This window comes from Pseudopodoces humilis, chromosome 22 (genome assembly GCF_049639895.1).
Source record: "Pseudopodoces humilis isolate 2021_Gansu_Grassland_sample_001 chromosome 22, ASM4963989v1, whole genome shotgun sequence".
NCBI classification, from domain to species: domain Eukaryota; kingdom Metazoa; phylum Chordata; class Aves; order Passeriformes; family Paridae; genus Pseudopodoces; species Pseudopodoces humilis.
The window spans coordinates 2,340,141-2,365,592 of record NC_142221.1 but is presented as its reverse complement, the minus strand read 5'-3'; the positions used below and the strand labels follow the sequence as shown (position 1 = coordinate 2,365,592).

The 25,452-nt window shown below is 49.0% G+C and overlaps 1 protein-coding gene across 4 annotated transcripts in view; it reads left to right on the top strand.

Annotated features, from left to right (window-relative positions):
* The window catches only part of NACC2 (NACC family member 2), a 55,383-nt gene that overhangs the window by 6,909 nt on the left and 23,022 nt on the right, over positions 1 to 25,452 (top strand). The window contains exon 1 of one of the 4 annotated variants that reach the window (XM_014257957.2): positions 16,187 to 16,268. The exons of 1 other annotated variant lie outside the window; for it this stretch is intronic. The gene's annotated coding sequence lies outside the window, so the exon portion shown is untranslated. 2 more of the 4 variants (XM_088065835.1, XM_014257958.2) reach the window with 2 other exon arrangements.

Genomic DNA, 25,452 nt, shown 5'->3' with positions numbered 1-25,452 from the left:
TCCCCAGGCGCAAGAGGATTGACTAATTCACAGGCTGTGTAGTGAATCCAACATCAGGACTTCTTGACTCACCACACAGCTCCCAGGATCTGTGCCATGGCTGCATCAGGGCCATGGGCTGTGCTCAGCTGCTCCAGCCTGGCCAAGGCTCCAGCCCATCCAGAACACTCTGTGCTGGTCAGCCTGAGCCTTACACACTCCTGGACACCTCCAGAGCTTTGCCTGTGCTGCCCAAGAACTTTGCACCTCCTGTGGGATGTTGGATAAATTAGGAAGGGCAGGTCCTTTAGGGAAGAACAGTGTCCTTGCAGCATGGGGACAGCCTTTGGGGTTTTGGGAGGGTGGGTGTGCTGCTGCCCAGGCAGTGATGCACCTCAGGACTGGCTGAGCTGGAAGTCAAGGGATGAGCCCATCCCACTGAGGGAGGAGTGGAGTACCAGCCCAACTTGTGTTTATGCTGCAAGCATGAATTTTTATTTATATATATTTTTTTAAAAAATAAAAAAAGCTGAATAGACCCGTGGAAGCCGCAGAGCTGCCGCCTCGCGGGGCGTTCCGAGGCGGGCAGGAGAGGAGGGATGGATGGTGCTGGGCTGGCCAGGGAGCCCACTGGAGCTGAAACATCTGCAGGGCTCGGGAGAAGACGCTGGCAGTTTCCTGGGGCTGGGTTCATGCCGTGGGAAGTGAGCCGTGAAGCACAGAGCGTGCTGCTGGCACCGCATCACAGGGACGCGGGCGTCGCGCAGCCCGGGACGTGCAAGTGCTTCCTTGGAGCTCTGGAGATCCTCTGCACACGCAGCAGAGCCTGGGGTTTCATTGTTTTACTCCCTTTTCATGTGGGGGGAAAAAAAAAATATAATTATTTATAGTGGTGGTGTTTTGTGTCGAGGCATCGCGTGAATTTATAACCTGAGAGAATTGGGGATCCAAAATTGCCAAATAATGGCAGGAATTGGGGAGACCTTGCCAGAGTGAGACCCAGCTCAGCTGAGATGAACTGGGGGTGTGTTCTGGTTTGTGCCTTTGGATGAAACCAGCAGCATTTGTGCCAGTCAAGTTAAATGTCCTTAGGGGAAGGGAAAGTTCTAAGCCCAGGAAAAGGGAGCAGGGAAAAGCAACCCTGCACATTCCCAGGGAATTTTCTGGCCCAGCACACAGGTGGGGTTTCTAGCAGGGTGAATTTCTGTGCAGCAGGCTGAGTGAGAAGCACACCAGAATCAATATCTCAGTAGTCCAATAAAGCCTGTGGGGATTTCATTTCAGCTCATTGCAAGTGATCTAATAACTGGCCTTTCAGATGACTGCTGGGTGTTTGGTTTCTTTGTGCAACTGTAGAAATGTAGATTGAGCCCAGGGTACTTGCAGTGCTTTGTTTTGGCAGTGGGAGCCTCCATCCTGAGGTTTGCTCTGGGGTCAGGCAGTGTCACCAGATTGGGGGTTTGGCTCTGGATGGTTTTCAGATCCACTGGTGGATTCTAATTCCAGCTTGCAGCGCTGATTTAGTGTCCAGCACACCTCTGCATTGCCTTGGGAGCCAGTGGGAGCTTCAGCAGAGCAGCTGGAGGTACCCGAGCCACGGGGTACCTTCATGAATATTTCTGCAATCAACTTTAGGAAGTTTCCTCATTTACCTTCCCTTTAAGATCCCAAACTGGCTGTTGCCTTGTTTGTGAGTGCCTTAGGAGAGGTGTATCCTGCAGTAGTTGCTGACTAATCTGTATTTGGCAGGAGAAATGATGCAGGAGGGAGGACTTAACTCTTTGCAGGGCAACAGGAGGGCAGCACAACTTGGAGGGGGTGGAGAAACCAAGAGAACCTGCAGGCTGTGTGTGTGTCTGCTCCAGGCTGTCACTCCAGCACAGCTTGGCAGAGCATTGAGCTTAATTTTTTTGCTTGACCATCATCAAAGCACAGAGAACTCCAGTGGCACATCGGTGATGTCCGCAGGGCAAAGTGTTGCAAGTGATTTTAAATGAAAATATTCCAGTGGCTTTTACTAGTCCTCTGTAAGGTTCTACCAAGTGACAGTCATGATTTCTTGGTCCTCTTTCACACCTCCCAAGTGGCATTTCCCTCCCCAAAATCCTTGAAGCACCTTAGGTGCAGTTCAACTGCAGTGTATTTATGAGGCATCACAAGTGCCGGCCCCACCGGAGCCCTGCTCCTGCAGCCTCCCCTGGCTGTGCCTCAGGGATTTGTGCTGTTTGGGTGCTTTGATGTCCACTCCCCACCCTGCAGCCTGCTCCTGACCTCTCCTGCATGCCTCAGGAATGTTGTATAAGACCCAAGGTGCAGCATTAGCAATGGAAATACTTGGTTCAGGCGGATCCCGCGCCCTGGTGCCCGCCCCGGCGCGCGTGCCGGCTGTTTGCTGGGACCTGGGAGAAGTTTTTCCTCCTGGTTTCCAGGTGACAGGAGGTGGGTTGGGAGCTTAGGAATTGTGTCTGGTGGTACTACACACCAGTATGGATGGATATGCCAGTTTAGGGGGGAAAAAGGAGATAGATTTGCTGGCAGTTTTTGAAGAAAAAACCCAACTTCCCGATGCTTGCAAACCCGTTTGAGGAAGCCTGGGATGAGGCGTAGCAAGGAGCTGCTTGGAACTTGCTTCAAAAGGTATGAAAAGGGGAGATGGGGTGGGGTGAAGGATTGTTCTCCTGCCCATTGCTGGATGTAGTTGGACAAACTCTCCAAGTTACCAAAAGTTGTTGAGGGGAGGAACGATCTCATGAGTCTGGGATGGTTTCGTACCCAGGGCAGTGCTTGAGCTGTCTCAGCGAGCTCAGACTGACATCCCAGAGGCTCTTTTCTCCTTGCCTTGGCTTCTCAGATCTGGTATTTGAATTTTAGTCTTCATTTTGTAGGTGGGACAAGAACCACCCACTGTGCAGGCTGAATGCTGCCCTGTTGTCAGTGACACAGGCGTGGGTGGCAGCGGCTGCACGGAGCGTGCTGCCCACGCTGCTCCTGAGGCTGCCGTGGGCTCTGGGGACAGGGACCTTCAGGGACACTCTCTGCTGTTGGCACTGTCCTTGGGAGCACAGCCCACCCCGTGGGTCCTGCTCCATCCCAAATCTGAGATACATCATTTGTACCACTGGTCCCGAAGTGTCTTTGCTCCTCGTACCACTCCCGATCCCATCTCCTCCTGCAGGGGCTGTCCCGGGAGCCTCCCTCTGTTCCTCGGAGTTCAGGGAAGGTTGGCTCAGGTTTAAACCACTTGGCTGTGGCTGTTAAGTCTTAGTGACATATTAAGTATTTAATATCCAAGTGCATTAGCTTCCCACCCACATCCCCCTTTGGAGATGGGCTGAGGGAAATCGCCGGCGCCCACATCTAATAGGATGCTGCCCGGCAGAGTTGTACAAATGGCTTCCTCCTGGACCTCTGCTTTTATGTTTAGTTCCTGACCTAATTAGCCATGAGCAATGGCATGAGTGGAGATCTCGTGGCTGCATCCAGCACCTCCTCCCTCGCAGAGATTTCGGGAAGATCCCTGGCTGCTGGAAGGCACACCTGCCCCGCTGGGGTTGTGGCAGCGGCGTCACAGCCTGAATTCCCAGTGCTCCATGTGTGAGCCAGCTGGGCCAAAGCAGCAATCAGCCAGCTAAACCAGTGTCCCCTGCACCTGGTGGCAGGCAGGGCATGCCCTGGTGCTGCCACCACCTCTGCCTGGTGGCAGTGTGAGACGGGAGAATCCTCCTGAATCACCGCAGGTCCGTCTGATTGTTTTGCAGCTTCATTTCTGGGCCCTTGCTTAACCCGTGCAGAACATCAGAGGCTCTTGTGAAATGTAATGTGCTGGAGCAGCAGCACAGGAAAAAGCTCTGCCTTCTGTGAAGCCAGACTGTTGCAGCGTAATTTGTTTTGTAAGATTTTGAAAGGCAGTGTTGCAATCTGTAACAGTAGAATAGTGGGAAGATGGTCAGGTGGTTCTTGGGACTTCAACAGACAGATTTCATGTCTGTGTGTTTTTGCAACACCTTTCTATAAAGGGAAACATAATTTAAAATATGATTACTTAGTGTTGTAACAGTCTTCTCAAACGTTTTTGCATTATGCAGAGATCATTATCAGAGGCTGATATTAACTTGCAAAGAATATTATGCAAATCATTCTCCTGTTCTTCTAAAAAGAAATTTCCTTCATAATGCAAAGCGTGACAAAAAAAATTGTGCAGAGGCTTTTGGCAAAATTACATTCAGAAGATGTAACAGTTTTTCTGCTTACTAGCACAATCCGTTTCTGCCTTTTGACTGGATTTGCTCAACTCAAGCTGATAAAGGCTGAATTTTAAAACCAGGGCTGGGGTTGGGGGGAGTGTGTTGTACCTCGTGGGTTCAGGGATGGTCAGGGAGGGTTTTTGTGCTTAGATCATTGTTTCAAATCCATCCTGAGGGCGATCACAGGCTCTGATATTCTCAGCTGTTCGGTGCTCTCTGAAATGATGTGGTGGTGCCTCGTATTCCGTAGGGTGGGGATGCTCAGCATCACCCTCAGCACCAGCAGCGGTTCCAAGGAGCAGGACTGGGATAGATTTCACAAGGACAGCTCCCCAGGTGCCCAGTATCACCAGTTTCAGCCTCTGGGTCACTGGGACCAGTAAGAGCGGCCTGAGCGGGGGCACTGCAGGGGTGGTGAGAGGTTGGAGCCCAGACCCCGGTGGTGGGATGGGTGGTCCTGCCCCATGCAGCTTTCACAGGCTCACAGGATCACTGAGTTTGGAAAAACCCTCTGGGATCATCGAGTCCAGCCTGTCACCCATCCCCACCTTGTCCCCAGCCCAGAGCCCTGAGTGCCACGTCCAAGCCTTCCTTGGATACCTCCAGGGATGGGCACTCCCTGGGCAGCCCCTTCCAATGCCTGGCCACCCTTTCCGTGGAGAAATTCCTGCTGCTGTCCAACCTGAACCTCCCCTGCAGAGCTCGAGGCTGTTTCCTCTTGTCCTGTCCCTGTGCCCTGGGAGCAGAGCCTGAGCTGCCCTGGCTGCTCTCTCCTGTCAGGGAGGTTGTGGAGAGCAGTAAGATCTTCCCTGAGCCTCCTTTTCTCCAGCCTTGGCATCTTCCTTGTGTTTCTCCAAGAACCAGCACGTTCCTGGAGGTAATCCTGGCCCGGCTGAAGCCACTGAGGATTTTGCCACTGACTTCATCCCTCCTCCATGTGTTTTGTGTGCGTGTTACAAACTGGTTGTATCAGTTCAGAGCTGCGCCTTTCTCACCAGACTGCGCTGAAATCGAGGGCATTGTTCTATAGGTATTGGCTGTTCTGCTCTTGTTATGGATTGATTGACAAAAATAGAGCTTGATAAATATTGTAAATGACTAAAATACCTGCAAGCTGTGCATCACAGTCAGCTTTGGAGAGGCCCATTTGATGTAGAACCCCGTTTTCCAGGCACTTAACATCATTTTGAGAAAACGAGGTCCTGAATTTTTTTAGGCATTTCTCAATACAAATGTGATTGACAAAAGTCAGTAATATTCAGACATGTAGATTGAATTACAGCGGCAGGCGGAGTTTTCACTAACACTGGAAATTTTCAGGCTCTCTTTTTTGTGTCTGGTTAGATAAATCAATATTTAAAAATCAACCCAAATTAGATAAATAAGCTGGAAGTCATAGTTAGCATTCGTCAAGCAACTTAGGCTGGATGTTCTGGCGCTGCCTGACTCCACCTCTAGCTGCAGGGTTTCCCTGTTATGAACGGGTGAATACTAATCCTTGTTTATGCCCTGCTGCAGGGAAATGGATTTATCTGGAGTTTTCTGCCTTGAAAAGGAGCCCTGGGTGCGCTGGGGCGCCCTGGGGCGGGTGCGACGTGCGCCGAGTTCCACCCTTCACACCTTCCACCAACACCAAATCCTTTATTTCCGTGGCACAGAGAACTTTGGACACCCCGAAAGTTGCCCCAGGGTGTGGTTGTGACGTGAAAATCAGAGCAGTGAGGGGTTACATGAGCTTGCTGTGCCCTCTGCTTCCCTGGCATCTCCTGGGGTCAGGGTGGCAGCTGCTGGTTCAACCCAGGGATCCGGAACCCGCTGGGTGAATTACGGGGAAAGGCTGACTTTTTATTTTTAAAGCATTGCAAGGAAGGCTGAATCAAAGCAGGGAGGTGTTTTATTCTAAACAGTGTGGCGGAAAGGAATCTTTTTATCTTCTGGGTTTCTTTGTTTCTGGAATGTTTTGTAGCACGGACTTGTAGCAGAGCGGTGTTAAGCACATTCCTGCAAATCTCTTTCTGGTAGCCTCTGGAAAAGGGTGATGCTGCCAAAATAATATCAAATATTTAGCTCTAAATTTTATTTATTTATTTTTTTTTGCTTCAAAGGATGCCTCTTTATGACTGTTTTTCTTCTTGTTTTTGTTGTATTTCTTAGAGGAGCATTTGCTGTGTTCATTGAGCTCCTTCCAGAGAAGCTGTGGCTGCCCCATCCTTGGAAATGTCCAAGGCCAGGTTGGACAGGGCTTGGAGCAACCTGGGATAGAGGAAAGTGTCCCTGCCCATGGCAGGGGTGGGACTGGATGGGCTTTAAGGTCCCTTCCAACCCAAACTACTCCAGGATTCTGTGATTCCCTTTGTTTCCCCCCTTTTCCCAATTAACCTCATTTTAGGCTGTGAGCATCAGCAGTGGCTTTTACCCTCTGCTGCCCTTCTGCAGGTTTTACATCCCCACCTGCCTCACTCCAGCCCTGTTCTCACCACCAGGCATTAATAAAACCAAAGCAGAGCCCGGCGTGATCATCCCCTGCCTCCATCTGCTGCAGGGAAACTCTTCCCAACAGAGTGAAAATTGCAAGTGGTTATGGAAATTATGGGGCAGGGAAGAAATAGCATTCCAAGCTGGTTTAATTTGTGAGTGGATGTCCTGGAAATAAGTTACAGCAATGCATAGCACAGGTTGTTCTAACGTGGATGATGGGCTCGCCCTTGTGTGAGCGTGATGCTGCCTCACGATGTGGGAGCAGATATTATAACCTTGAAGAATCTTGTAGGACATAAAAGTTTTAATTAAAAATCCAGCTTGGTTGAGTGTATTTTGGTTTAGTATGAATGTCTTCATTTCTTTTGAAAAAAGAATTAAATGAAACCCTTAGTATTCCTTTTTTTTTTTTTTTTGATTCCTGCATATTTATTCTTGAAGTTGAAGCATTAGAAAATAATTGAGTAAAACAAAATCCACAAGGCTTCAAATTACCTCTAGCTTAATGTTTTATTTAAAAGGTTTGCTAACTGACATTCTTTATAATGAATTAGGTCACGCGGCTCCGAAGAGTGTTGTCGGTTTTCTTTTTTACATTTAAATTTGAGGCTGCTTCCCTTGAAACTTGGGCTCTGCTGCCAGAGCCGTGCATGGCTGTGACTCCCCAGCTCAGGGAATCTCACTCTAATTATTCTCAATCACACCAGTGCAAATGAATATATCCATGTTTGGAGGATCGAAGCAGTGTTGTCATGGCAATCTCCGTAAGGTCATGAGGAACTCGTGGATATTGTTCACTGCCTCTCCTGGGAGGCTTCTCCTACCTATGCAAGACTCTGGCTTTGGGGAGTGGAGGCACGATCTTCTCGGGGTTTGCTTGGAAGATCTGCTGTTTCCTGATGGGGATTTGGGTGAAGGTGGTGAGGGGCTGGTGGCTCACTGCTCGTCCTGCTCTGGGCGCCACATCCCAAGTTAGGCTGGGGACCAGGCTTATCCTGGGGACCAACCTTACCTTGGGGACCAAGCTTATCCTGGGGACCAACCTTACCTTGGGGACCAAGCTTATCCTGGGGACCAACCTTACCTTGGGGACCAAGCTTATCCTGGGGACCAGGCTTACCCTAGAGACCAAGCTTATCCTGGGGACCAGGCTTACCCTAGAGACCAAGCTTATCCTGGGGACCAGGCTTACCCTAGAGACCAAGCTTATCCTGGGGACCAGGCTTACCCTGGGGACCAGGCTTACCCTAGAGACCAAGCTTATCCTGGGGACCAGGCTTACCCTAGAGACCAAGCTTATCCTGGGGACCAGGCTTACCCTAGAGACCAAGCTTACCCTGGGGACCAAGCTTACCCTGGGGACCAACCTTACCTTGGGGACCAAGCTTATCCTGGGGACCAACCTTACCTTGGGGACCAAGCTTACCTTGGGGACCAAGCTTATCCTGGGGACTAAGCTTATCCTGGTGACCAGGCTTATCCTGGAATGGGGGATCCTCCTAAATCTCAGGGGCAGCAGAAGGGTTCTTGTGTTGGTGTTAATGGGGCTCAGTGTGCTGAGATGAGCTTTGGCTTGGGTTTTCTTGGGAGAGCTTTGCTTGTATGCAACTTAAAAAAAAAACAAACCCAAACCCCAAATAATAACAAGCCCCAGAACAACAATAAAATACCCAACTTTTTTTCTTTAAGGCCATGTTGAATGGAGCAACCTGGTCTAGTGGAAGATTCCCTGCCCACGGCAGCTCTGATGATTTTACAAATATCTGGTGTGGAAGGACAAAGGAATTCACTGAAATTGGAATTCACTAAAATTGGTGTTTTGCAAGTCTTGGTTGAGGAGATCCGTGTAGTTGTGGTTTCATGGTTTTGTATTTCTAAATTCTTTTTGTTTTAAAGAAAAAACACCAAAGAAAACGTAACCAAAATAAATGTTATTGATAGAAAGCCATCAAAGCATTTTAATTTGCAGCTAAATGCATGTTAAAACTGTAATTATTTTGCTAACCCAAGACATACATACATATATGTGTATAAATATATATATACACATACACACCCTTATCTCTATGGGCCTTCAGACAGCTCTAGCATGTCCCTGTGCCAGTTTTTTTTCATGCAGGTGGCTTGGTCTGCAAAATCTGACATTATTTAACGATTGATACCAATATTCTATAAAACCACCGAAAACTAAACCAAAATCTTACCCTTTATTGGCTGTAGAGGAGCTGTGGCTGTGCCTGCAGGCTGTCAGGTGAGTCTCTTGCATTATTTGTCATATCTGCACTTAATTGCTTCTGGTTGCTGAGTCTTTGGAGATGTTGAGCCTCTCTGATCTTGTCTTCTCACACCCAACGTGTTCTCACGCAGCAGGGGCAGAAAACAGGTTTTCACGGGGTTTTTCACCTGCCAGGTGTGCCCTGTTGGCCCATCCCTGCAGGGCCTGGCTTGCAGAGCCCCTGCCCTGCCCGGGTGTGCCCCTGGCCACACAGGACACCCAGGCTGGTTCCTCATCTGCCACTTGTCTGCCCACCGTGCCTCTGTTCTCACCTGACTTTCTCTAGAACTTGACACACAGGTTGGATTAAAGGGCTCTAAATTGGAGTTTTAGGTGGGTAGAGTCGAGGTGTAGAGATGAGTTGGTGTTGAAACCCTCAAGAAAACACTGAGCAAGTGGAATTTACAGTGAAAGACCTGTTTGCATTTAAAAATCATTTCAGTTGACCTTCTGGCCCACGGGCTTTCTCACGGACTGTGGGATATCCATTAACACTTCCAGGTGTCCAGGACTTGCCTAAAGCCCTCTGAGGAACTTACTCTGATCCATTCTGCCTTGCCCACCCAACACCTGGAGGAGTGGCCAGCGAGCTGTGAGGGGAAAAATGCGTCTGATGAGGTTAAAAAAGGCACAGGGGAGCCTTTAATGCTGGGAAAACAATTAACTGCAGCTTCTGCAGTATTTAACAGGGCTTCAAACCCCTCTGATTATCCCTGGCATTGGCTTTTGTCGATCGTTTGGTTGACTAACATGTCCCTTTCAGCTTTGGTGACAATAAAATGTGAGTAAGCAGAAAACTCAAATTTCTGAACGATGGCTCGTGGCAATTTCCTAATTTCCTGAGTGAGCAAAGGCTTCTTGTCGTTTCATTCCCGTGCCAGAAAGACTATTCGCTCATACAAAGTTCTTCATTGTAATAGGAAAAAATCAATTTGATTACTTTCATGTCAGCATGCATGTCTAATGGCTTAGAAGTTATTGCAGCCATAAAATATACAGTATCATTTCTCTCTCACTCTGAAATTTGACAGGATTAATATAGTCAGCATGAAATCTTAGTCATAAAGTCGACCATAAGTGATGGTAAAATTAGCTGCTGAAATCGTCTGCTTATGGAAAGCATCTTCTGTTTTTCCTTCAGGGAAAAAATACCAAGGGGCTGGCGTGTGGATGGGAAGGAAGTGTTTGCTGTGATGGGAAGATGTCCATTTTCCTTCGTGCTCCTGGATCTGTCCCCGACAGCCCCAAGTGTGGCTCCACCAGCCGTTCATCGCTGCTGGGTGCTGCTGGTGGGGCTGGGCTCCAGCACAGCCCTGCAGGTCATTCCCTGTGTGAGATGCAGTGAAGTTCCCTGCAGGGCCTGGGAAGCATCATCCCCTGCCAAGGCTGGGTTTGGGGATGGAAATTGAGGCTTGTGGTGTGTCCATTGGGCTTTGTTCCCCGGTGGCAGGCGTGGAGAGTGCTGCTCTGATTCATCTCATGCACAGCGAGTCTTGTGGTGGTTGCAAGCTGTTTTTCCTCCTTGGTCAGTGAGGTTGGAGGGAGGAGAGGTGCAGCTGGGGTAGGTTTCACTCATGGACTTCAGTGGGTGCTCCTCCTCCTGGTGCCACCAGTGTGGTCACCCGCTGTCCTCCCCGCACGGCGCCCTTGGGAAGTGGCTGAGCACCTTCAGGGGGGCACAGAAGAGAGCTCTGAGCTGAGATTGAGAGAGCTCTGTTGAAGTTTGGTTTCTTTCTGTGTGCCTGCCCTGGGAGGCAGTGGATGGCCAGGGCAGCCTCTCCTTCCTGCTCACCCATCTCCAAACCTGCCCTTGGAAGTGGAGAGGAAGTGCTGGCTTAGGCAGATGTGTGATCCTGCTTCAGCCCAGCCTCTGAACTCCTTCTTAAGGCTTTTATTTCATGATGTCTCATTTCAGCTGCATTGGGTAAGGTGCCCATGCTGCTTTTTCTGCTTATGAAGCTGATTACAGAAAGAATTAAGGAGCTTGGTATCTTTAATAGCAGTGAGCTGCTATCTTTAACATCAACTTTAAAATTAAACCAAGGAAAGGCATCATCTTGCTTATGGACATTAATTGTCTATTCCAGAAGGTTCCAGAACTAGGTTTTATTGCCAGCCTGCTTGGCTTTGCAAGGGGAAATTTCTCCTGTTCCTTGAGCAAAGACACAACGTTTTACTCCTCCAGGAGGAATCAGGAGTCCCTCACGTTGCATCCGGATGTTCCAGCTTGGCTGGAAGCTGTGTCCTGCTGGTTTCACATGTTCTGCCTGCCTTTCACCGTGGTGAAAAGTTAATATCTGGTCATTGGTTTTGGCTGCATCTCCAAGGCAACTTCATTCAGAGGCTTCTCCGGGTTGATACCAATCCGGACATGCCTGGGTGAGTAACTCCAGCTCCTGTTACATCCCAGAGGAGCTGTTAACTCCTTCAGCCCAGGTAGGGAATGCAGCAGGGAATGGGCACAGAGCAGGTGGATGCCATAAACACCCAGCAAATCTGACCTGCTCTGTTTTGGTTTCCTCACCTTTTCAGTGTGGAGAGAGCAAAGAGCTCGTCGTTGTTTGAGATCCTTCTCAGTGCAGAAAGGTCTCAGACTAAGTTTGTTTCTCCTGGAATTATTATGCTTCATTATCTTGTGGTTTGGGCAGAACGTTGCCTTCAGGATCTGCACTTACTGCAGAATTTCATTTGGGAAGAAGGAGCTTGGCTGCACACTGCAGCCTCTGAAACACAGGAAAAATGGAATTTTGCATTTCATGCAAAACCAAGGGAGGGTTTTCCTCCGAGGGGCAGGTGATGAGGTGGGACCACCATGTTCCCAAGGGTGTTCAGGATCCATGAGCCCTGTGAGATGGAGGTTACACATGGAGATGTCCTGGTGCCTCACTGATGTGCCTATTTCTGTGTGAGTTCTCCAGATCCAGATTCACAGCCCCCAGAGACTGCTTCAATTCTCACCAAAAGATGTAGGAAGGAGGAAAATGAGCCAAACTCTGGGATTTTTGCTGTTTGTTTCTCTCGCAGCAGTGCAGAGAGGTGCTGTTCCAGGAGGTGATGATTTGTCCTTAAAATGCACAGCGCTCACTGGGATGGATCCTGGAGCAGCAGTTCCCAGGAAAGCATCCATCTCCAGGAAGGAATGGGGCTGGGAGAGAGACAGAACAAGTCCAGCTCAAACCAGCACCAAGCAGAGCTTGGCTTGACCTTGCTGGGCATTGTAAAACCATGGGATGGTTTGGTTTAGAAGAGACCTTAAACCCCAACCCTGTTCCAAGGGCTGGGAACCTTCCAGAGGACCAGGATGCTGGGATGTGCCCTCTTCCATTGTGCATTTGAGTCCCTGTGGCCACCCTGGATGTTGTGGTGCTCTTTGGAGGCCCTGGAGGTGATTTGGCAGGAGAGGACAGGTAGGAAAAGCTCCCTGGGTTTCACTGGCCCCATCCCTGCCCTTGGGGCAGCCCAGGTGGGGCATCACAGGAATCAGGGGTCAAGCTGGCTCTGGGAGTGGCTGAGATATCCAAACCTGAGACCCTGTTCATTTTTTAATGCATTTTGGGAGATCTGTTTCGCTCAGGCGGGGGATGAAACACGCTGGGAGGGTGAACCTGCTGTGACTCTGCTGCCTGTGCAGTGGGACAGGGAGGAAGAGTTAATTAGACCTGGGACAGATTATCCCAAGGACCTGGGGTGCAGCTTGGGGCCCCTAAAACCTGTCTGGCCCACCTCCCTGCTCCAGATGCTGCTCTCCCTTCCTAGGGAGGAAAACCTGCTCTCGGACTCTTACAGAGCTGCTATAACTCTCAAATTTTAATAATAGATTACCATTAGTATCAGCTTTATATAATGCACAGCTCATTATTGCTTACTCAGAATAATTTTGCAGCCTCCTTATAGAACCTTGGAACTTTATTTGCTGAGTATAAAATATGCAGAAATGCATGAATAGTTTTAAGACTTGGTACCCTAAACTAATACAGTGTGCTGCTTTTTTTTCCCCTGCACCATGATTGAAGTCAAATTAACATATTTACCTTCAGTGCTCCCAGGAGTAGCATTAAAAAATTCAAGAGGTGATTCAGAATAGTCTCCGATTTACTGTGTTTAAAGCTGGATTTCATTTCTCAGTAGAACCATGCAAACACTTGACTCCCTTTCAGCTTTCCAGCCTCTTTGCTCCCCGTGCAGGTCCTCGGACTTATCAACAGATGGGAGCAGTATTATTACCACTGTGTTCCCAAAAGGAAGGTTTTTATTTTATTTTATTGGTTTTTCAGTGGGATGGTGGAGAAAGCAGGGGCAGAGAATAAGGGAGGAAATGAGTTCTAACAAATGGTGCAGAAGTGTAGCTGCTGTTTTAATCTGGAGTAAGGAGAAGGATACTGTGTGGTTTCTGTCTTTCCTAGGGCAAATCATGGAGCCTAATTTTGGCTTGATGTTCCCAGGAAAGAAAAAAAAAAGCTGTGTAAAGGCCAGGAAATGGAAATTGTTACTTTATTGCCCAGTAGTGTGTTTATTCTTACAAATGACACCTGTGCCGTCCTGCTGTGCTTTGATTTATCCCTGCAGCTATAAGGTGCAGCTCCTGTAGCTCCAAGGATTTCAGACCCCACAACAGTCTGGCTTCAGGGATGCAAATCCTGCTCCAAAGCCCCCCCAGGCTGCTCCACCATCATCTCTGTCATTAAAACATGTAAGTGCTGCAGGAAAACCTTTGGCCTTTACACTTTTCCTGCCCCAGGGAATAAATATCCCAGGGAGAGGGTCTGTGAGAGGAGGATGGGTCCAGTCAGTACCCTCTGAGCAGGACAAATCTGCCTGTTAATTCTCTTCACCATGCACTAGAGATGCTGCAGTGGGTTTTTTCCGTGCCTGCTGCTAGATTAGGAAGTTGTTTCAGCAGATGTTGTTTCCTAAGAAAATGGGTTAATGCTTGGTGGTTAGAACGGTGTGGCAAAAAAGCTTATTTGTGTGAGGCTTTGGCTAATTGCCATGCAAGAGTTACAGAGCGTTGCAGCAAATTTCCTGGATTTCGCAATTGCCACGGTTCTGGTTTAACTGGCCAGAAAGATTTGCAAAAATACACAAATAAGTGGAAATATAGAGGCAAAAATCACTGGCTGGCTTGCTGCAAAAAGCTGGAGGGCCTTGTGAAGAGGTCTCCAGGTCTGAGAAAGTGGCTGAGGCTTGGGACCAAGTGGATCTTGGGGTTTTATAGAATTCCAGGAAGATTTTTATTGGAAGAGATCCTTAAAGTTCATCCCATTCTATCCCCTGCCATGGGCAGGGACACCTTCCACTGTCCCAGGTTGCTCCAAGCCCTGTCCAGCCTGTCCTTGGACACTTCCAGGGATGGGACAGGGCTGCTGCCCACTGCTGCCTCGGCTCATGGTCCCAGCAGCACTGAGGGAGCTGGGAGCTGCTCTGAGCTGGGAACACGGGGAGGGGTTTCCATCTGAAGGCAGGGATTCAGTAAAATGGGCCAGGAAAATGCAAATCAAGTGTTGCTGTTTCTAAGGGTATCACCATGAAACGACTTCCACTGCATCAGAAAGCACGACGGCGATGAACTGGTGGGGCTGGGAGGGACCTGGGGGCTCTCCTGGGAGCACTGGGATGCTCCAGGCCATCTTTCAGCCACTCCTGCCATCCTGTGCCATGGGTAAAAGCTCAGTCTGGGCCAGAATTCCCAGAGCCACGTGCCGGCACAGCTCCGGGCCGGGGGCTCGGGCATCGGCCAGCGCCGCTTAAATCACTGATCCCATTCTGTCTGAGCAGCAGCAGCAGCAGCAGAAACCAGCAATAAATGCACTTGGCTCCATAAACTTGGTGCTTAAATATTTTCCCAGGCAGGGAGAAAAAAAAAAACAAAAAACCACCAACATTTGCTTTCCATGCAAAACATATAAATCTTGGAAAAGTTCCCGAAGTTGTGTGTTTAGCTGTTCATATCTGTGTGTTTGTAGGAGAGAAGTGGTTATTCCCTTGCATAATTATTTTCCTTTTCCAAAAGGAAGCTGGAATGTTTGTGAGGAAGACATTTTAAGCCAGAGGTGGGGGATGAAGGAGAGGGAGGTTGGATGGGGAAAGGAAGCACCTTCCCTTCATTCCCTCCCTGCCAGGACTAACCACAAATGCTGCTTTGACTTGCTGTGTTTTGGGGCTGTTTCTGCTTGTCTGATGAGTTTTAGTGAAACACTGATCTGGTTGTTGGTTTCTTTATAAGAAAGACCTGTTAGTGGGGTTTGTTTAAAGTCTTTATGAGGTTAAAATCATGGGTGCTGCATAAAACACAGCTCTTCCCAAAGCCCCACTGCAGGTGGATGCTCCTTTATTTCCTGAGAGAGAGAAATGAGAGACCCCACTGTAATTATTCAAACAGAGATGCAGAGATAGATTTATTTTTGTATAAAATCACTGTTTCTCAGGAAATCCCTGAGGAGAGGCTGTGGGGACCCTTCACTGGGGCTGGGCTGAGGCACTGGCAGTGCCCTGTCCCCTCCTGGGGTGCAGGAGGGGGTCTGTGCTGACTGTCCTGCCTGCAGCAAGTTGGAAATTCTCCAGCACATTGACCCTTCATGAGCACAGTGAACACACAGCTGGACAGAGGCTGGGAGATAAACCCACCCAAATCTCCTCTGCAGGGGGGAAAAATCCCAATAACCATCCTCCAGCTTCTCCCCACAGCACCCTGTGCCTCACTCTCATTGCAGTCCCCGTTCCAGAGCTGGAAATGTTTAATTTATTTGTGTTCTCCTAACACCTTTCTGTTTCATAACAGGAATCACTCCCGGGTTTGGCCGGGAGGCAGCGGAGCTGCTGCTCTCCCTGTAATCCAGGAGTGAATCAAAGCAACTTTTTACAAAACAAGATTCTCTCTCACTGTTGCAAAAGAGCTTTGGGGAAATCTGGTTTTTGTGGTTAAGGATCTTACTCTTGATGCACAAGGAAAATTATGTGTAGCTTTTATTTGGCCCAAAGGATTCTTACAACATTATCCGTATTTCCTTTAATTTGTGGGATTTCTAGTAAATGGGCTTAAAAATAGGTCTGGGCAAGATGCCAGGGTACATACGAAGAGCAGAAAAGCTTTGCAGGCTGTGAGCTGCTCGCTTTCACTTCTCCCTGGGCACGGGCCGGGGCACGGGGCAGTTGCTCACCTTTCGGGGTTAAATTTAATGACGTCTCTGGAATTCTTTGGAAGTCGATATGGCAGGAAAAAAAATCTTTTAACCCTTTCTTAGAACTGATGCAATGTGGTTGCTGAGCTGGACTCGAATCTGGAAAGGGACAGGGTGAGCTGCAGGGGAGGGCAGGAATTGGCAGGGGGGGATGCAAGGGAAACTCTGGACCCATTCACTGATGGGATTTTTTCACCTTGGAAAAACAGCAGCTTTCCTACAAGTAGGAGCAGAATGTGGCAGTGATAATATTGGCTTTTTGTCTTCTTTCCACTTTGCATTCTCTCTCAGAAGTCTCTTTAAGCCTTTTGTTAAGTGGGAGAAGTCTCAGGAGGGAGAGGCGATGGCTCGGAGCCGGGGTGGCCGGCGGGTGCCCGGCTCACTGGTGATATTTAGCTGATTCCTTCAAAATTACTCCGGGTTTGAGTGGCTTAAAAATGCCTTTTTCCCCGGGGACAGCCTTCCATTAAGATGTGGTGGGTTTCTACAGCTGGAGCCCCAGTGGGAAAGGGAAGGTAAGTGAGAAAAGATCCACGTCTTCCAGCCTTCCTCGCTCCCAGGGCACCTCCTGCCTTCCCAAAGAGTGGGATTTTTGTCCTGCTTTCATGAAATTCAGTTCATTTTATTTTAATTCAATATTCAGGTATGAATCTGTAAAACTTTGAGTCTTGTGGATGTTGTGTCTCTGTTGGGAGAAGTTTCTTGGGAGGTGAAGAGGAGGAGTGGGGAGATGGATGAAGATTAGGAAGGTTTTGAGCTTCCTGGGAGCAGCAGCAGTGTGTTGGATCAGTGTGGTGGGCAAGGAGCAGGGCTGGGTTGAGGTTGCAGTGCTCTTGAACTAAAAATGTGCATTTTCACTTGGTGGTGGTGATGGACTTCCATAAAATCAAGAGGATTTCCATAAACCCTTTCCATAAAATCAAGATGCAGAAGCATCAGGGGAATTATTTGTGCCACCATCAGGAATGTACTACTAACACTTTTTATCCAAGGATATCGAGGTGCTTTGCAGATACAAAGCCTTCTGGTGCCTCTGTGAGCTGGGGGAAGCAGGGTCAGTTCATCTGTGCAGGTGAGGACACCTCAGCCCTGTTTCCCCAGGGCTGCAGCCTGGCTCCTCTGCTGATGCCACACTTTTCCCTAAAAGCCCATAAATGGAGTGGGATTGTGGAGCAATCCTCCAGGATTGTGGTGGTTTGGGACTGAAGTCCCACGAGCCACTGCCAGCAGCACAGGATGTTTTTGGGGGAGGCAGGTGAATTTGCTGCAGCTGCTATGAAAAGGGCTGTATTATTTGATTATTTGTAGATATTTGGGATGTATCTGGAGAGAGCCCAGGGCTCACTGATGCCAAACCTGCCCATGGCAGAGCATCAGCAGCAGCTGAATGGGGTCTTGAGCCTTTTCCACAGGATTGGTGCCCCACTGAGGGCTCTTCCATGTTCCAGGAGAAAACACAGCAGAGAAGAACACCCTGTGCTGCTGCCTCTGCCTGCTTTTGGTACGTTGTGAGCAGGAATTGTCTGATTCTGGACACGGAGCTGCTGAGTGCCAGCACCCCAAAACTTTCCTCATTAAACCTTGGGATTGAGCAGCTCCCAGCCCCAGGGCTTCTCCCCTTCCCTCTCCCAAATCCAAAGCCCCGACCTCCAGCCAGCCCAACGCCGTAGCACAAGTTCACATTTGAGCTGATGTTTCAAATTTACCTCCTTTGCTGGAGATCAGCTTTCCCAGGCACCCCAGAGCAAAAGGCTCCTGTTCCTCCCAGGACCAAGGTTAAATGGGCACCTGCAGCCCAGCCCCGTGGGCAGGGCAGGTTTTTAGGGATGTTTTTGGGGAGATGAGCTGGCACTGGGGGGGTTGCAGCTGGGCATGCTGCTGGGTCCCTCCCCAGGGCTGGGATGTGTCAGCTCCTCTTTAGAAACAGACAACATGAGCCTCTTTGATTTTTCTTTTTAAAAATAATTGGGTTTGTGAATGTGGTTTGGGGAGGGGGGAGGGCATTTAAGAGATTTTTAACCGAGAGCCAGCAAATTTAATATTTTCTGTGTCTTGGATGTGTTGTGATTTACATTTGATTTTAGGCGTAATTAGAAATGCAAGTGGAGCGCTTTGTGTTTTACCTCTGCTTCAACTATTTATGGCATGATATGCAAATGAAGCAAGCTATGAATATTAAAGATCAGAGTGTGTTACAAAGTATCACTGTCTTTAATGAGTTCGGTAATGGGCACAGGCTTTGGAATATGGAGGTATTTGCTGTTGTGTGCCGGCTCGGCGCTCCGCAGCTCCGGCTTTGGTTCCATCCCAGGAGAGCAGGGCTGGGATTTAAAGCCTCTCCAGCCCCTGCTCGGCTGCAGTAGGTAGGTGAGATTCCCAAGCGTTCCCATGACAAAGGCAGCTGCGGCTGGCGAGGGGTGGTGATGGATTATTTCACAGAGGCTGGTGCAGTTCTTGTCTAGGTCAATCCGTTTCATCTGCGGCAGCGTCGGAGATGGATCGGAGAATATGAAAGCGCTCGTCGACCTTTCAAGGTGCTTTGCAGCACTGGGAGGGAATCTTAAACACGCTCCTGCCAAAATGGAGCTGCTGCTCCACCGGCACAGGCACCCCAAGAAATTCCTTTGGCTGCTCCTCGAGGATTAGGCTGGGTGGCAGGGAATTATTGGGGGGTTATTGACACGTCTGAAGGAAGGTTTTATCCACGGGAGAGCAGAGGGGTGGGAATGGGGCTCCTTGGATTAACCCCTTCTCGGTGTGGGGGGCAGGACAGCCTGGTTTTAGCTCTCAGTCACTGACTGGTTTTAGCTTTCAATCAGTAACTGGTTTTAATTCTAAATCAGCCACTGGTTTTAGCTTTAAATCAGTTACTGGTTTTAGCCCTAAATCACTAACTGGTTATAGCCCTTAATCAGCCACTGGTTTTAACTCTAAATCACTAGCTGGTTTTAGCTTTAAATCAGTAACTGGTTTTAGCCCTAAATCAGCCACTGGTTTTAGCTTTAAATCAGTCACTGGTTTTAACTCTAAATCACTAACTGGTTTTAGCTCAACATCACTAATTGGACTTGGCTCTAAATCAGTGATTTTATCTCTAAACCAGTGACTGGTTTGATCTCTAAACCAGCCTCAAGAGCTGTAAAAGAGGAAGGTGGCTGTGTTTTGGGGTGCACACAGAGGCTCCATCCCTGCAGAAGCAGCTCTGCTCCAGCACTGGGATCCCTGCGGGATGCAGCGGATGCTGGGGGGCTGCAGGAGGGGGGGAAAACCCAGCCAGATACAGAAAGCAGCGGATTTTATTCCAAATGGGGCTCGGGGAGGTTGGGCGGTGGGGAGGGAGAATGAAGCATGCCCCAGGGAGCGTGCTTTTCAGATTTGAGGTATTTAAATTACAAATTTTGATGAGGAAGATTGTCAGCAGTATTCAAAACAGTGCTTAAATTCTTTTGAAACACTGTCGAGCTGTGCTGTGGCAGTTGAAAAGTTTGGCACACAAGAACTTGGCCCAGAAGTTGCTGCTTGGGTTTTTTCCTTTAAAACTCAATTCATCTGTATTCAAGTATCCCACATGCTTAAGGAAAAATAACCCCACCAGGCTCATACTGGTTTGAGACTTGCCTGCAGGAGAGGCTGCAGAAGTGGTTGATCTCTAATATTAGGGGGGTTCTGTGTTGGTTAATCAGCATTAATAAGTATTTATACTTGGAGAAAAGAAAGAGTTTTGCAGTGCTTGTGTCTACTCATGAAAACAACCAGCAAACTAAGCTGGGGTTTGGCATTTCTTGTGATCCACTGGATTATGAATCCATATGAATTAGATATTTATATTTTTGAGGGTTGGTCAGTGTTTGTTGCTGAGGGACCAGCTCAGGTCATGAGCACTGGGGAGACTTTCTCACTTCAACCTCTGACCCCTCTCTGCTGCAGAGATTAAAAAAACCCAGATTTAAGGAATTTCTGTGCTGGGCATTAGCAGGGCTCTCCCAGCAGCTCAGAACTTGTCAGGTGTTGATGGACATAGTTTAGTATATTATATATATAAATATAACAGTAATACATTGACCATGCATCATCTGTATTATAATATTTCATACATACAATCATCAGCAGTATATATATATATAATGCAATATTCTGCAGTGTTGTCTGGGAGTGTTTTAGGGTGTGATACAGAAATAGTCACATTCTGGAGCTTTGGGCACAATTTGTTGCCCCCAGTGAAGGGTTTTGTTGCAGGGGGAGAGGAGGCAGAAGTGAAAAGTCAGTGGTGAGGCTCCTGGACTCGATCCTGGGAGCAGGGATCAGTCTGGAGGGGTTTTCCCCCCAGGGAAAGGGGAGACAGGGAATTCTTTGCTGGAGTACAAGCAGTAAATGCAATATATAAAAAATGGCAGTTTTCAGCTTTGCCTCCATCTGCCTGGGCAAAGTGGGTGTCAGGCTGGGGTGGCCACCTCATGTCAGAAATTTTAGGTTTCTCAGGGTTTTTGCTGAATGACCAAGCCCCTCATTTTTGAAAAACCTCCTGTGCACTCTGGTATTTGCCTGTCTGGACCCAGAAGCGCAGAGTTAAATTTCTGCAGTCTCTAACTTCCCTTGTCTGCAAGCTTCTATTTCCATTAAGGATCAAGCTCAGATGCAATCGTAGCTTTGCTTTATAGAGTATTAAAAGTTTAATGTAGAAATGTCTCCCTTCACCAGAACTTTTTGGCAGCCCTGAAATTCCTAAAAAAAACCACGAAGATCCCAATTGCTGCACGGGCTCAGCTGCCCTTGAAGGGTTAATTATATTATGTCTTTTTTTTTTTTTTTTTTAAAGCAGGGAGAATAAGCTGTAGCCAAAAGTAAAAGTCATTAATTTTAAGACAGAGATGTAAGCAAAGTTTCCTTCCCCTCTGCAGGTTGGTCAGGGTAGGCTATGCAGTAATTGAAAAGTAAAGGCAATTGAATTACAGGCTCCCGTCCAAACCGAGTGCGATTTCTTCTTCTTCTTCTTCTTTTTTTTTTTTTTTACAACCTCCATTGCATCAGAACTAGGCAGTATTCCTGATGTTCTCATGTGTGTTAATGCTGACTCACAGACTAACTTGCACAAGAAAAAAAAACACACAGGCAGCTCCACCATACTAGGTAATGAGCTCTAGCGAGAAGCAGCGTCTGATGTTTTGTAAGCTTTTTTTAATTGACCTTTTAAGATATTTACTTTATTTTAAATCTTTCTGTTCCGTAGTGGCACGGTGCTAGGACTGAGTCATGCATGTTATATATTGCTAGCTCTGCTGTTGTGTACTAGGAGTGAGGAGAATAGGATTCAGCATGGCACTTGTCTTTTTTGATGTGTTACGGATGGGAATTAGTGCTTGTGCTGGGATGCTGCAGGCAGGGTGATGGGGTGCTCTGTGCTTTCCTGTGGCCGTAACTTACTCGGGGTCTTGAGTTTTTATTAGGTGGCAAAATACTCAGTTCTGCAGAATAATTGTGTTTTCTAGCCATGTCTCTCCCTTCTCCCTTTCCCTTGCAGCAATCTGAAAAAAAAAAAAAAAAAAAATTTAAAATGTTGCATTTTCTATTTTTGCTTCTCCTTGCTTTGAGAGCTCTTAAGATTAGTGTTAGGGAAGGGGGAAAGAAAAAAAAAAACCACAAAAAAACCTGATTAAATAATAATGGCAATAACACGCTTTGCCTTGGCTGAATGACGGCACTTTTTGGAGCTGCCGGGTGGGTGACCTCGAGGAGCCGCGGTGCACCCGGGCTGCCGGTGACTCACCTTGCAGCAGGACACAGCCCGGGGCTGGGCCAGCACAGGGGGACGTGGGGCTGTGCCAGGGGCCCCACAAAGAGACCCAGGGCAGTGCCAGGGATTGGGGTGAGACCCCTGGGTAGTGCCAGGGATTGGGGTGAGACCCTGGGGCAGTGCCAGGGATTGGGGTGAGACCCCTGGGTAGTGCCAGGGATTGGGGTGAGACCCCCAGGGCAGTGCCAGGGATTGGGGTGAGACCCTGGGGCAGTGCCAGGGATGGGGGAGAGACCCCTGGGTAGTGCCAGGGATTGGGGTGAGACCCTGGGGCAGTGCCAGGGATGGGGGAGAGACCCCCAGGGCAGTGCCAGGGATGGGGGAGAGACCCCTGGGTAGTGCCAGGGATTGGGGTGAGATCCCTGGGTAGTGCCAGGGATTGGGGTGAGACCCCCAGGGCAGTGCCAGGGATTGGGGTGAGACCCCCAGGGCAGTGCCAGGGATTGGGGTGAGATCCCTGGGTAGTGCCAGGGATTGGGGTGAGACCCCTGGGTAGTGCCAGGGATTGGGGTGAGACCCTCAGGGCAGTGCCAGGGATTGGGGTGAGACCCCCTGGGTAGTGCCAGGGATTGGGGTGAGACCCCGGGGCAGTGCCAGGGATTGGGGTGAGATCCCTGGGTAGTGCCAGGGATCGGGGTGAGACCCTCAGGGCAGTGCCAGGGATTGGGGTGAGACCCCCAGGGCAGTGCCAGGGATTGGGGAGACACCCCCAGGGCAGTACCAGGGATTGGGGTGAGACCCCTGGGTAGTGCCAGAGATTGGGGTGAGACCCCCAGGGCAGTTCTGGGGTCCCCACAAAGAGACCCCCAGGGCAGTGCCAGGGATTGGGGTGAGACCCCCAGGGCAGTGCCAGGGATTGGGGTGAGACCCCCAGGGCAGTGCCAGGGATTGGGGTGAGACCCCCCAGGGCTGTGCTAGGGTGCCCAGGAAGAGCCCCCAGGGCTGTTCTGGGGTCTCCAGGAAGAGTCCCCAGGACTGTTCCAGGGTCCCCAAGGAGAGACCCCTCGGGGCTGTGCAGGGGTCCCCAAAAAGCAGTGCCAGTCCTGTTCCAGGGTCCCTGGGCAGAGCCCCCTCGGGGCTGTGCCAGGTCCCCATGGAGGGACCTTTGGAGCTCTGCCAGGTCCCCAAGGAGAGCCCCCAGGGCAGCGCCGGGGTCCCAAACTGAGCTCCCAGCACCCCATCCCCGGGCTGCCCACACCTCCTGAGCTGCACCATCAGCACCATTTCAATTCACTTTTCCATCTTTTCCCCCCCATTCCCTGCCCCAGCCTCCGGGGCCGTACTTTCCGTGCGAACTTTGAGGATGCTGGAGCCGCGGTGGCTCCGTGTGCTGCACGTCTGCTGCGTGTGGGCTGCCCGTGTGTTACTGAGTAATATTTGCAAATTCACTTTCTGCTCTTAATAAGGCAGAAATAATCTTCTTTCACCCATTGCCACTGGCTGCTACACTAAAAATAGGGTCCGTCCGCGCCGCTTGCCACTTGCAGCATTTCAAAAATAAATACTTTGGAGCTGCAGATATCAGTGCTGCAGGAGTCTCACTGCCATTTGATTGCTGAACTTAACCTTGTTTTCTTGCCCCTGCCAAACTGTGCAGGAATCCAAACCTGTGCCCCAATCCCTCTGCCTTCCCCTCCTGGATTTTCTCACCTCAAAGAGGGGATGCTCAGTTTTTGGGGTGGGGGTGCAAAGACTTCTCATTTTGGCTTCTTGGCTCCCTGGCACAGGCTGGGATGCAGGGGTGGGGGGAATATGCTCAGCCTAGACCTGAAGTGCATTTTTTTTGGCTTTATGTGGCTATTTATACTTAACTCTTTCATTTACTTAACTCTATTTTATTTAACTCTTTATTTTATTTGAGGCATTACAGCATCTCCGGGCTCAGGGAATAATACTCAGCCACTGAGTTTGCAGTGAGCTGTTGCATATTTTCCCCTGGGTTTTTACATTTCCTTTGCATTAAAAAATGGAGAAATAACCCCCAAACCCTGCAGTGAGAGCAGGGCAGGTGCCACCCCTGTGCCTGGTGGGGTTGGGTGGCTTTGGGGACCCCCTGCCCAGCTGGGTGACATCCCCCTGCTAGCCTCAAATCCAAGGGTGGGATTTTCACCCCCCTCTCTTCTCATTTACAGAAGAAAGGGAAGTTTCCTTTGACCCTTTGGGGCCTTCAAGGGCAGGACTTTTCAGCTCTTTTCTTTCCTGGGGCTTTGGCTGGGGGGGTGAAAGCCTTTGGCTGCTTTGTCTCCCACCCCCAGAGGGTCCCTGTCCCTTTGTCCCTGGCCCAGCTGCTGCCCAGCTCACCTTCCTGGGGAGCTGCAGCACTTGGGGGATATTTGGGGGTTTTGGGGGAATGATTCTCCACCGAGTCCCTCTGTTGTTTGGTGAAGAAAAAAGGCAATTTAAATACATTATCTAATTATTTCTGATTACTCCTGGGGGAGCTCTGATGGCAGCATCTTGTTCTAGGTCGATGCTTTTTCCTTTGTTGCTGTCGCCTTGCCCTGACCTTTCAGGCCTCGGAGCAGGGAATTAGTTTGGAAAAGAGCAAACCTGCTTTTTTCTCTCCCCCAAAGCAGATGAATGCAGAAACTGAGAATTCCCAAACTCTCCTGGAAGTTGTCTCAAATAACAGCTGCATTTTTTATGAACATCTTGTGACAAAGGCTATGACTTTACAAAAATCAGGCAGATGTACAAATTATCCCCCCGTATCCACGAGCAGGAAAAAGAGGCTGCCATCAGAAAACAAAATGTTGTTTTGCTTGAATGGTCACATATGTAAAATGATCATGGTGGGGGATGTTTGTCTGGTTTTAATCCAGTTTTATCCAAGTTTTCCCATTTGGAGATGTCCAGTTGATGATCTGTCACCTGTAGGACACTCCAGCCCAGAGGGGAGTGGATTTTTTGGGGTGATGCTCATGCTGGGGGCTCCTCCTGCACCTTGGGACACAGCTCAGCTTGAGAGATGAGACTGGAAAAATACAGTTTACATCTGTAATTGCAAAGGTCATTCCTCCTGCAGCACAGCTCTTCCTGTGTCAGATGGGCTGAAGCCATTTCCAACCCTTCAAAATTCACTTGCTGCTCTATTTAAAAGAAAAATGATCATATTTAATAGAGGAATTTTAAAGATAGAAATTATCAAGCTTTATTGCATTTGCTGTCTAATCACAGTGGCTTTTCATGGCTGTTGTTTTTAGGGAACATGAGGTTTAGTGGTGAGAAGCTTCTCCTGGGCTTTCAAGACTGTTTTATTTTATTTCTTCATGATTTGGGGTTGTTGGTGGTTTGGGGTTAGATTTTGGGAAGCTTTTTTATATATTCTGGTCATAAAAAGGAAGGGGCAGAGGGAGGAAGAAGAAATTCCAGCAGTCCTGGCTGATGGTTTGTTGGGGTGGTTTGGGCTTTTGCAGCTTCTTTGGGTGGCTTTCTAAACTAAACACTGTGGCTTCCCCCCATTTCCCTGAGAGCTGCATTTTGGGAGGGACCAATTGTGTGGAACAT